A 12,103-nucleotide genomic window follows, 5' to 3' on the forward strand; every position below is an offset into this window, starting at 1 on the left:
AGAAAAAGGGCTTTAACTGCATTTTTCATGGTCCTTACATTTGGGACTACTGTGAGGAGGGGACACAGTTAAATATTAGCTTGGCATGCACAAGCAGTTCAGCCTCCATACTTTCACTCTGTTGTACTACAATATAACTCAAAAAGTGCCCTCAGTTGACAGCCCAGTCCACCTCTCTGGTTAAAACAGCAGTACTGTATGAATTGAGCTTATTGAGTTGAACTGCACAAATCTGTGTCACATCTTTCATTTATAACACTTTCATGATTTCCTTCAGATTTTAGGCTCTGAACAGACCCTTCACCTTTTTGTTTGTTTTTCTTTTATACATTTTCAAAGTTTCTGCCATTTCAGCGTTGTAAGATGGACCCTTTGTTTCCCCACATATAGAGCAGTAGAAAGAGTTTAATGAAGAGTAGAGTTGAGCAGACACCTGGATGTTCGGGTTCGGCAGGTTCGGCCGAACTTGAGAAAAAAAAATCGGGTTCGGGACCCGAACTTGACTCCGAACCCGAACCCCATTGAAGTCAATGGGGACCCGAACTTTAGAGCACTAAAATGGCTGTAAAAATTTCATGGAAAGAGCTAGAGGGCTGCAAAAGGCATCAACTAGTGCTTAAGAGCATGGCAAATGCTCTGCAAACAAATGTGGATAGGGAAATGAATTAAAAAAAACATAAAAGACCTTAAAAAAATAAAAATTAGGAATGATGTAGGATGAAAAGGTTGAGGAGGCGGTGAATGGGCGGATGTGGCCGTGTAGGCTCACGTGGCGGTCTAGGTGGAAGCGGCGGCGAAGGAGGAATAGGTAGACAACACAGATGTGTGTTATTTTGCATTTTTACATAGGGGTATCCTCCAAAATATTGGGACATATAAAAAAAAAAAAAGGAATATGTGCACTTGAGTACAAGGATGGATGGTTGAGGCTGTTAGAACTGTCTATTCTGCACAAGGTGCAGACAAGTCCTGAGGGATCCAAGCCTGGTTCATTTTAATGAACGTGAGCTTGTCCACGTAGGCTGTGGACAGGCGGCTGCATCTGTCTGTAATGATGCCTCCTGCCGTGCTAAACACACGTTCATCCGGTACATCCGGCTCAGAAGGGTATAAAAAGATAAAGTAAGTAATTCCTCTTGCCATGCTGGAAATTAACACTCAGCCAATCATTGGCTAAGTGGGGTCATTGCTGATAGCGATTGGCTTAGTGGTCGTTTCCTGTCAGTGGAGAGGGGCTATGAAGTAGAGACTTGTGGAGGACTGGAAAGCATCAAAACAGAAATGGTAAGGTGAGTATCACTTATTTTAATAGAGCTCAACATTCTGAGCCTGATTTAAAAAAAGTTTCATCACCCTATCAACCCCTTTAACTGCAGTAACAACCAGTGATGGTCAGTTCGCAGTGTTCGTCAGCGAACACATGCGGGCTGCCATCTTGACTCACCCGACCGGCGATGCACAGGTAAGCCCTTACCTGTGCCGCAAGCTGGTCTGAAATCAAATGCGGTCTACGGGAGCAGGCAGTTCCGAGAACAGCTGCCGGGGGCCTTCCTCGGGCTGTTCTCGGAACTGCCTGCTCCCGTAGACCGCATTTGATTTAAGACCGGCTCCCGCCACAGGAACAGGTGAGGGCTTACCTGTGCATTGCCGGAAGGGTGAATCAAGATGGCAGCCCGCATGTGTTCGCTGGCAGGTGAGTTCCTGTATTCAACTGTATAGCCTTCTTCCGGATGGTGATACAGCAGTATTTTATCCGGCACTGCAGTGTTTGGTTTTGCTGGGGTGGTATTTTGTGCTGCATTATGGTATTACTGGACCCTCTTACTTCTGTTGTAGCTTGTGTTGGCCCCACTTACTTGTGTTGCACCTCCTTCTGTTAATTTTGACTTGCCTACAACAAAGGGCCACTTTTAGTTCCCAGTCCGCCCCTGGTAACATGCTCCTCTGCAGCCAATGACTGGCTTCAGTGATGACCTGCTGCTTATAGATATGTCACCGCTGAAGCCAGTCATTGTCTGCAGTAGAGCATGTGGCCATGTCCATGCTGCCCAGGCAGAAAACAAGCCAGTGACTGGAAGATAGGCACACCAGAGCCATTGCAGAGGACCAGTAGCAGGTAGCATGCAAATATAAATCTTTCACTTACTGAGGAAGGCTGTAGACATTTGGTGAAAACTACTTATTATCAGACAACCCAGTGATGCTAGGGAGGCTCGCCCCCACCTACCATAGGCTGCTCCCATCCGTCTCCGGATGTTTTCATCCGCACACTGGGAGAAGCAGCAGCGGTGGTGCGGGGACCAGGAGCGGCGCAGGGATCGGGGAGCCAGGTTAGTATATTCAGTGTGAGGGGCCCAGCATGTGGGCGACATTTAATAGTCTTGGATAAGCCCTTTAATTTTCAAGTATCTTTAATACAGCTATTACGAATGTTCCTGCTTTTCAGGATGGTTGTATACCAGGTCAACTGTAAAATTGGTAATTACACTTATATTGTTAGAAACAGATCTACATGGTTGGGGAGAGTCAAGTAACAACTCTGCGTGTTTGACTCATCTTGGAAAGTTTAAACATGCTTTATGCAGGATATCTGAAATTCATCTCTAAAACCTATGACTTTAGTCCTTCACCCCATGAAAGGAACTAGCAATTATGTATATTTACTTCAATTAATGACATGGTAAATGTGAAGCAACAGAAAGGTATGGATTTATATTAAGAAATATCCTGTGTTACTAGAATTGTTAAATTGTGAGATTTTTATTTATATTTTAAAATAATACTCATTTGTTAAATAATGGTAAATTTTCCTGAAACTCAGGTCAAAAACCAGTATTACAATATAAAGTGTCCAGTTGGAGCCTGAGAACATCGAGATAAAACTGGCCAGTCTTACTATGGACCCTCAGCTCCCATCCTAAGTATACACTGATGTAAGTATTGCAGCGCTCACCTGTGTATCTCTTTGGGAGGCACGTACAAATGGCCCAGACACTGTCATATAGAAATTCCTAAAACGTTGTAGAGTCCAGCTTCCCATAAAAAGATTATTTTATTAATTCAATGTAAAATACAGAGCTCCAATACAGTATAAAATGTCTACGCGTTTTGGACCCCAATATATAGGTCCTTCGTCATGACATACACTGATGTACAAGCTCTCTCGATTAGGGCAGTTTTAAATGGACACAATATGGCCGTGCTATAACATCTCATCTATATTATGATGTTATGGTCTCCCAGGGGTCTACTGGGCTGAACTTACACTACATAGAACCATATAAGTATCTAGTTTTCGTTGAGAAGAGAGTGCAAAATCCCCTTAATTGTTTATACAGTCATAGCAGGTCTTCAGCCTGGGTTGCTACAACTGGTGATAGAACCAACAACCTCAATGGTCATAACCTGTAACTAATAAAAAAAAAAAAAAAACTCACTTGTCCAAGGTCCTGCAATACCTGTGCCTCTGTCATGTTCCTGTCCACTTCCAATGCGGAAGTGGCTTGGTCCCGGTGCCCCCAGAGGAAGGCTTTGCTGAAGCATTTGCGCCGGGGTGTGCGGTTCTCCCGAAGGTACTATGCTCTGATGGGTATGTAGTTACTGTGCTACTTGTGTTCTTTATGTAGGAGTTTATTCTTGCTCTATTAATATATGACTTTTTATATGAATATGCCCCGGCACTTGCACTTTATCAGTATTTAGTATTTATGTGCTTATGATATACAGGACGGTTTAACTGTTATCTTTTACAACCAACTCCATGGTCATGGGAATAAGCCACTTCGGTCCTGCATTGAGTCTAAATCTCTTCACAGATACTATTATTTTTTGCAAATCTCTTCACAGATACTATTATTTTTGCATATTTTACAATTTCCCAAGCATTTCAATTGCTAATTTTTAAAAACCTGAATAAGTGGATCATTAAAATCTATATGATTTTAAAAAACCTTTACTTTTATAAACTGGGTCTAGCCATTAACATTTAATAGGAATTTGAGCTGTGCCTCTCTCTGCATTTTCCTATCTTGTTGGCAGGCAATGTTTGCTGGAGGTTAATTCTACAAAAAAAAAAGATTGTGCAGTAAAACATTGTAATAACTGGTACGAAAAATAGCAGATGTTATTTTTATATCATTTTTCCTTAATGAGTTTTCGGCTCGTCTCTTGTTTGTGACAGTAATGATCAGTGTATAAATTTCATTTACAAAGTTATGTGAAAGTTATCATTTTAAAGCCAAAGTCTTCTCAGAAACACTGGTTAATGAGTACATATTTCATATTCCATAATCTTCATCTTGCTGGTCTTATACAAAATAAGATATTTGCACAGTAGCTTTATCTGATGGGGCTTTGAAATATAGTATTTATTTATTGCATGAAATGATGCAGAACATGAGCGGAATGATCTCATTCTCGGTGATCACAATCTCCGGAGGGCGCTGACTTGCCTGCCCGCAGCTATAAAGCACAACAAACCATCCACTAGACACATTTTACAATGCTCTATTTTAGAATCACATAAAGAAAAAAGAAATAAAATAGGAGAGCATCATAGGCAGGACTGTTAGTGAAAAAAGCCTTGAGGTGCTGTGCTCAGGAGTTTATGTAGGAGTTTCACCCGCTGCCACACGGTCCCCCCCATTCAGTGTATCTCCAAAACTCACACGAATAAGGAGAGAGATCACAAATCAGATAATGGTGCAGAAATGCTTTATTGGTGCTTGAAACAGAGGAATCGGTATGATCCCAAACGCGTTGTTTGACGCACCAATTAAGCATTTGCGTACCATTCATAGGAATGAATAGAGAAGTAGCTAACCTCCTGTTCACAGCTAAGGCTACTTTCACACTAGCGCTTGTAATATCCTTAACCTAGCCAAAACGGATCCGTCTTGAACACCATTGAAAGTCAATGGGGGACGGATTCAATTTCTATTGTGCCATATTGTGTCAGTGAAAACGGATCCGTCCCCATTGACTTACATTGTGTGTCAGGACGGATCCGTCTGGCTCAGTTTCGTCAGACGCAGCGTTTTGGTGTCCGCCTCCAAAGCGGAATGGAGACTGAACGGAGGCAAACTGATGCATTCTGAGCGGATCCTTATCCATTCAGAATGCATTAGGGCAAAACTGATCCGTTTTGGACCGCTTGTGAGAGCCCTGAACGGATCTCGCAAACGGAAAGCCAAAACGCCAGTGTGAAAGTAGTCTAAGATGCTGTATCAGTTGGAGAGTCAGAGCTGAGGACCAGAAGGTAGGGGGATAATTTACAGCCACTGGAAAAGGAACTACGGTTTACATCATGTACCTTTCTGACAAGCCACAGAATAAAGATTTTTGTGGGAGTGCTTTTTGAAACACTCTGGTATTTTTTGTCAGCAAGAGTAATGCAGTGAGCAGCTCTATTCTTGCCGTCCAAAATTCCAGATATCTCAATGGAAACTATTAAAGTCAATAAATGCAATCAGTGTCTTCTTGGAAATGCTGAAAAATGGAGCTGTCTCAGCAATCATTCTGTCTGTCTGTGAATACAATCCATCCACGTGTGACTGAAATACTGCAGATTTTTTGGCAGCAGAAAACAAAAAACAAAAGGTGCAGTTTTTGTTGTGGATTTCATGGCGGAAATGCTGCTGACGACACAGATATCATATATATATATATATATATATATATATAGTATATATTCATAGGTAAGTTATTTTTGTACAGTTTATAAATAAATATATTCCTTACTTTACTTTCTTAGCGCATGAAGGAAGACTTTTTGGCTTATCTTCCTCCTGTTTGCAAATCCTCTTTTGATTATTTCCCAGAGCATAAATTCATAACCTTTACTGCATCAACATAGTTACAGATTCTCCTTTACCAGGAATACCAAGAAGATGAACCACACAATTCAAAGTAACTGCATTATATAACTCTGGGGGATTCATTTTGGGACTATGAAGAAGTACCGCAGCTTTTAATTATACTACAAACAAATTTAGTTCTGGAAATGTCTTCCCGTATGAAAAGCAACAACTCCGAGAAGGATCACATGATATCTCGTGTAGAAGAATACAGTGCTGCTTGAAATACTTGCATCACCCCCTCTCTAATGCATACTGTAGTAACGTAGTAACAAAAGCTTGTCAGGCTGAAAAAAGATATAGCAATAGGTAACCGAAATGCTGGCACTCTACGGAATTAAAGGGGTTGTCTCACTTCAGCAAATGGCATAGACAAAGTTAAAGCGGCTAGTGGGGCCTAACATCCAGGACCCTCTCTGATAAGCTGTTTGAGAAGGCACCGTCTATTGTCCTGCTTCATCATGTTTTAATGTGACTGGAACAAAGATATATATTTTTTAATACTGTTACGTGCTGGATTTGGTTTTGCGCAAAATATTACAGCAATCTGAGAGAGAGATTTATCAAAACGAGTGCAAAGGCAAAGTGCAGTTATATGTCTTAATGCCGGAGACCCATAGTAGTCATACGGACCCGATACATCTCAGTGTAGTCGCTGCACAAGACGGCCAGTTGATACTTTCTGCGTCAGTCTCTTCAGGCTTTTAGTTGAGACCGAACAATAGCCTGTTAACGCGTGATCCAGAAGCAGCAGGTTTCCACCATATCATGTTCTCAGTATCGTGTTCCTGATAAAGGCCAGAACTATTTTGGGAATGCTATTTGTATTGCTTTCTAAATAAATTATAAGTAGTTTATTGTTTCGCAGTATCTTTAAACTTTCTAAAATATTCTTTCTTAAGCAGCAAGTTGGGTCTCATGCACTGGGCAATCCTGTGTGCCAGGAGCCATGGGTCCACAGTACACTTTAAAGGGCATCTGTCAGCAGATTTGTACCTATGACACTGGCTGAACTGTTACATGTGCGTTTGGCAACTGGAGGCATTTGTGTTGGTCCCATGTTCATATACACATTGCTGAAAAAAATGAGGTTTTAATCTATACAAATGTGCCTCTAGGAGCAATGGGGGTGTTACTATTACACCTAGAGGCTCAGCTGTCTCTGGAAATACTGTGCGCTCTGCACTTTAATTGACTGGACCAGGTAATGAAAATGTTCACTCTGTGCACTTCAAGCTAAAAACTATCTGGTTTCTGCTGCATTTTTTCTAGTTGAATGTTGCAGACTTACAGTATTGAATGGGGCTAAACAAGCAAACATCTGCCATGGCTTCCAACGCATCCGGGTGGAGATCGCGCCAAGAAAAGACATGCTGTTTCTTGGGAAACAGTGACAGAACATAATCGGTGGCCACAAGAATTGAAGGGCAAGCTTTAACTGAAATCAATGGGAGGCATTTACTGTATCTGCACAAAAAGCCTAATGGACCAAATGGTCCTAATAAAGTATTAGGTGACTCTGTCTAAACTACCGAATTATAGATAGGTGAAGTTCATGGCACTCAATATTTTGATGCTCAAAGGATTACTTTATTCATACACCACTAGCGGTCCAGTAGCATGTGAGTACGCTACCACGCAAAGGGCCATATGGCTGAAGAAGGTCTTTGACCGAAATATTCTAGAATAACATAGTAACATAGTACATAAAGCCGAAAAAAGACATTTGTCCATCCAGTTCGGCCTGTTATCCTGCAAGATGATCCAGAGGAAGGCAAAAAAAAAAACTGTGAGGTAGAAGCCAATTTTCCCCACTTTAGGGGAATAAAAAATTCCTTCCCGACCCCAATCAGGCAATCAGAATAACTCCCTGGATCAACGACCCCTCTCTAGTAGCCATAGCCTGTAATATTATTACGCTCCAGAAATACATCCAGGCCCCTCTTGAATTCCTTTATTGTACTCACCATCACCACCTCCTCAGGCAGAGAGTTCCATAGTCTCACTGCTCTTACCGTAAAGAATCCTCTTCTATGTTTGTGTACAAATCTTCTTTCCTCCAGAATATATGAGCATGATCTGATATTACAGTCTTAGGCTACTTTCACACTACCGTTAAGAGCGGGTCCGTCTGATGTCTGCTCAGACGGATCCGCTCATATAATGCAGACTTGGGATCCGTTCAGAACGGATCCGTCTGCATTATATTGTAGAAAAATTTCTAAGTGTAAAAGTAGCTTCAGACGGATCCGTCCAGACTTTACATTGAAAGTCAATGGGGGACGGATCCGTTTGAAGATTGAGCCATATTGTGTAATCTTCAAACGGATCCGTCCCCATTGACTTACATTGTAAGTCTGGACGGATCCGCTTGCCTCCGCACGGCCAGGCGGACACCCGAACGCTGCAAGCAGCGTTCTGGTGTCCGCTTGCTGAACGCCGCCAGACTGATGCATTCTGAGCGGATCCGCGTCCACTCAGAATGCATTAGGGCCAGACGGCTGCGTTCAGGGCCGCTTGTGAGCCCCTTCAAACGGAGCCCCGAACGCTAGTGTGAAAGTAGCCTTATCTGTTCTGGACCCAAATACTTAATGTGTATGAATAAAGTAATACTTTGAGCATCAAAATATTGAGTGCCGTGGACTTTACCTACAGTATCTACGATTTGGTCTTTTCTTTCCACTGACACCACTAAGGAACAAAGTGTAGCTGTAATTTCTGGTCCTACTAAACAACCAAATTAAATAGTATAAAATCAGAGCTTGAAAATCATATCCCTAAAAGAGGAAAAATTTATACAATATGTGATGTTAATAAGCTAAGAGAATAATAAATATTGGGGTTACTTATGATGTAGTTCATTGAAATAAATTATAAAGGGTTTGTCCGAGTTGAAAAAAAGCCCCTCCAGGCAGAAATGGCCATAAAATAATAAAATAACATATGTTTTTTATCCACCGCCGCTTTCAGGACAGCTGCTGTTGGCTCTCCGCCTCTTGGCTGCAGTAATAACATGTCTGTATGCCCTGGACATCGTGCAGGCATTCACTGACCTCAGCGGTATATGACCCATAAGACAAGTGATTGGCTGCAGTGGTCACATGGAATATATGAGTCCATCACTGCTGAAGCCAAACAAGCAAAGCTCAGGGGGAGGTCCTGACCTGCGACACTGGAACTGGCAGAGGAGAAATAGGTGAGTATATGTTCTTTTATTATTTTATGAAAATTCCTGCTTAGTGGGACCTTTTTTTTTTTTATAACTCAGGCAACCCTTATAAATAAATAAAAATCCACTTTGGAGCTTCAAAGTGGGAACGATAATTTATATAGAAATATGTATTGGATACTTCAATAAGTAAAATAATATTCAAGATAACAAATTATTTTATTTTTTGGGGGGGTTAATTCCTCATTAGAGTACTGATTTTAGATCTTTCTGTCTTTCTAGATGTTTTCCCTGCCACATTTTTCATCTATAACAAGGTTCCTGATTGGATAAGTTGTCAGCAGTGGTGGCATTCCAACCTCTCCTGTCACAAATATCACCAAACAAGGGAGCTAGAATTGAGTTAATTACATGTGCCAAAGCAAATATCTTTGACTGACACAATAAATAACGGGGTCGCCTGGTGAAGAAAAGAATACTGCAAGCAAAACGTATAAATTCTGCTGAGAGCGCCGATTTACCTCTCAGTGGAATTTAATTTACCGATGTTCCTGATCACTTTCATGGAATTGTAAGCACTTTGTAACCATATAAGTCATTTCCCATGCACGCGCTACTAATGAATTCTTCCATTGCCTGTTCACCGCATGCAGGCATGGTAACGACAACCATGTTAATAATATCATGAAACGAGATGTCACTATATACAGTATATTAGAGCCATGCTGCCAGCAGTAGTAACGGTAATAGCGAGTCACAGTAGTGTACACAATTATAATGATGATGTCATGTTCGCACCCTAGGGTGCACATACTGTATTGTTCCTCAATATAAAGCTACATGCACACGACCGTTGTGTGTTTTGCGGTCCGCAAATCGCTGATCTGCAAAACACGGATGGCGTCCGTGTGCATTCCGCAATTTGTGGAACGGCACGGACAGTCTTTAATATAACTGCCTATTCTTGTTCGCAAAACGCAGACAAGAATAGGACAGGTTATATTTTTTTTTTTGCGGACCACGGAAGGGAGCGATGGGTGCTGACAGCACACGGAGTGCTGTCTTCATCTTTTGCGGCCCCATTGAAGTGAACGGGTCCGTATCCGAGCCGCCAAAACTGCGGATCGGATGCGGACCAAAACAATGGCCGTGTGCACGAGGCCTAATTTACACATTTTTAGAGGACCCATTCATTTCTATAGGGTAATGCGCACACATCCTTGATTTTTGCTAATCTGTGTGGCCGTTACGCAAATTACAGAGCAGGTCATATACTTGTCTGTACTGTGAACCGAAATCCGGACATGGTCGCATGCATGTGGTCATAATATTCTTTACAATAAGATGCTAATTGTTTTCTACAAGGGGTAATGATAACCTCTTAGCCTTACACATTCAGTGCTCAGTTTGTGCTTTAGAAGGGAACGTTTATCCCCCTCTTGAAAGAGAATGTAAGAGCCATATTTTTATAGCAGCCGGTACTGTAGTTTCCTATAAGTGCTTGGCGTTTAATGCAGAGCAAGGCAGCGTGTAATTATATTTCAGCAGATTACTTGCTCTCATGCAGTTACAGACTCCTCTTTCTAGCACATATTCCACTGCTGTCTTAAGGCCTAAGCTACATACGTATGTGATTTCAGCTGAACTGTGATTCTGCTCAGAATTAGGGAACGTATCCCATTGCTCTAAATCTGAACATGAGCCCACATCATACTATTACATCCATAGACCTCGTGTACAGTATATTAATAAATGGCATGAGTGATAGCAGGAAATATTAGTCATACTACACTACCAGAAACTGCCCACGTAACTTCAGTTTAAGTGCATGTAACGTAAAAATATCAATGGTGTATTATTGGAATGGAATGCTTGTCTTTTTTGCATCTGCAGCATTTGGTATTCAGAAGCATTACAAAGTTCTAAGGCTCCCATTTTTAATATAGTTGAGGCAGTGGCGTGCCTAGGTTGTTTGGCACCCGGGGCGGGTCCTTTATCTGGCACCCCCTCCCCAATACTTTCAAAAAAATTGTACTCCCTCACAGTAAAATTGCCCTCATTGTACAACCTTCACAGTAGTTTTGTACAGATGTGTCCCTATTGTGCCCCCTTTATAGTAATAATGCCCATTGTGCCCCATTCATAGTAATAATGCCATTGTGCCCCATTAATAGTGGTAATGCCCCCTGTGCCCCCTCCATAGTAGAAATCCCCATTGTGCCCCCTTCACAGTAATAATGCCCACTGTGCCCCCTCCATAGTAATAAAGCCCACTGTGCCCCCTCCATAGCAATAAGCCCTCTGTGCCCCCGCTGTATAAACCCCCCCCCCCTCAAAAAAAAAACACAGTAACTACTCACCATGTCCCGTTCCTGAAGCTCACATACCTCTCTTCCCTGCAGGCACAGATCGCTCTGCAGCACTGTGTGGGCGGAGCTTATGCAGATTTCCGGACTGCAGGCTCCACCCACATAGGCCAGCATTGCGATGTGTGCCTGCAGGCTGAATGGTGGAGCAGGGAGAAGTCTTCCTGCTCAGGGGCGTAACTACCAAAGCGGCAGACCATGCGACTTCTATGCAGCCTAGGGCAAGAGGGGGCCCAGTCTTAGTTGGGATCATTTAATCTTCTACTGGGGGTAACTTGGTCAGGACTCTACCCTGTAAAGCAGGTATGCTCAACCTGCGGCCCTCCAGCTGTTGTAAAACTACAACTCCCAGCATGCCCGAACAGCCTACAGCTATCAGCCTACAGTAGGGCATTGTGGGAGTTGTAGTTTTACAACAGCTGGAGGGCCGCAGGTTGAGCATCCCTGCTGTAAAGGAACAACTTTTAGTAAATGAAGAATTGGTAAAATAGCCCAAGGGTCAATGAAAGGTGTTTAGGCGGAAACCCTTCTGTCATGTGTGGGAGGCATAGTTTGATCCTTGCTATGGGGCCCTTACTTCTCTATGTACGCCACTGTTCCTGCTTCACCATTCTGTGCACCGCGGGCCTAAAGGAGGGGAGGAGCGTGGGGAGCTGAGCGGTGAGTGACAGGACTGCAGCTCCCAGCGCTCCAGCAATGAGCGCTTCCACCTG

At 42.6% G+C, this 12,103-nt stretch overlaps 1 protein-coding gene across 4 annotated transcripts in view; it reads right to left on the minus strand.

The window, feature by feature from the left end:
- The window catches only part of MAGI2 (membrane associated guanylate kinase, WW and PDZ domain containing 2), a 1,066,131-nt gene that overhangs the window by 1,042,513 nt on the left and 11,515 nt on the right, over nucleotides 1-12,103 (minus strand). The window lies entirely within an intron of this gene.

Source organism: Bufo bufo, chromosome 1, assembly GCF_905171765.1.
Source record: "Bufo bufo chromosome 1, aBufBuf1.1, whole genome shotgun sequence".
NCBI lineage: Eukaryota > Metazoa > Chordata > Amphibia > Anura > Bufonidae > Bufo > Bufo bufo.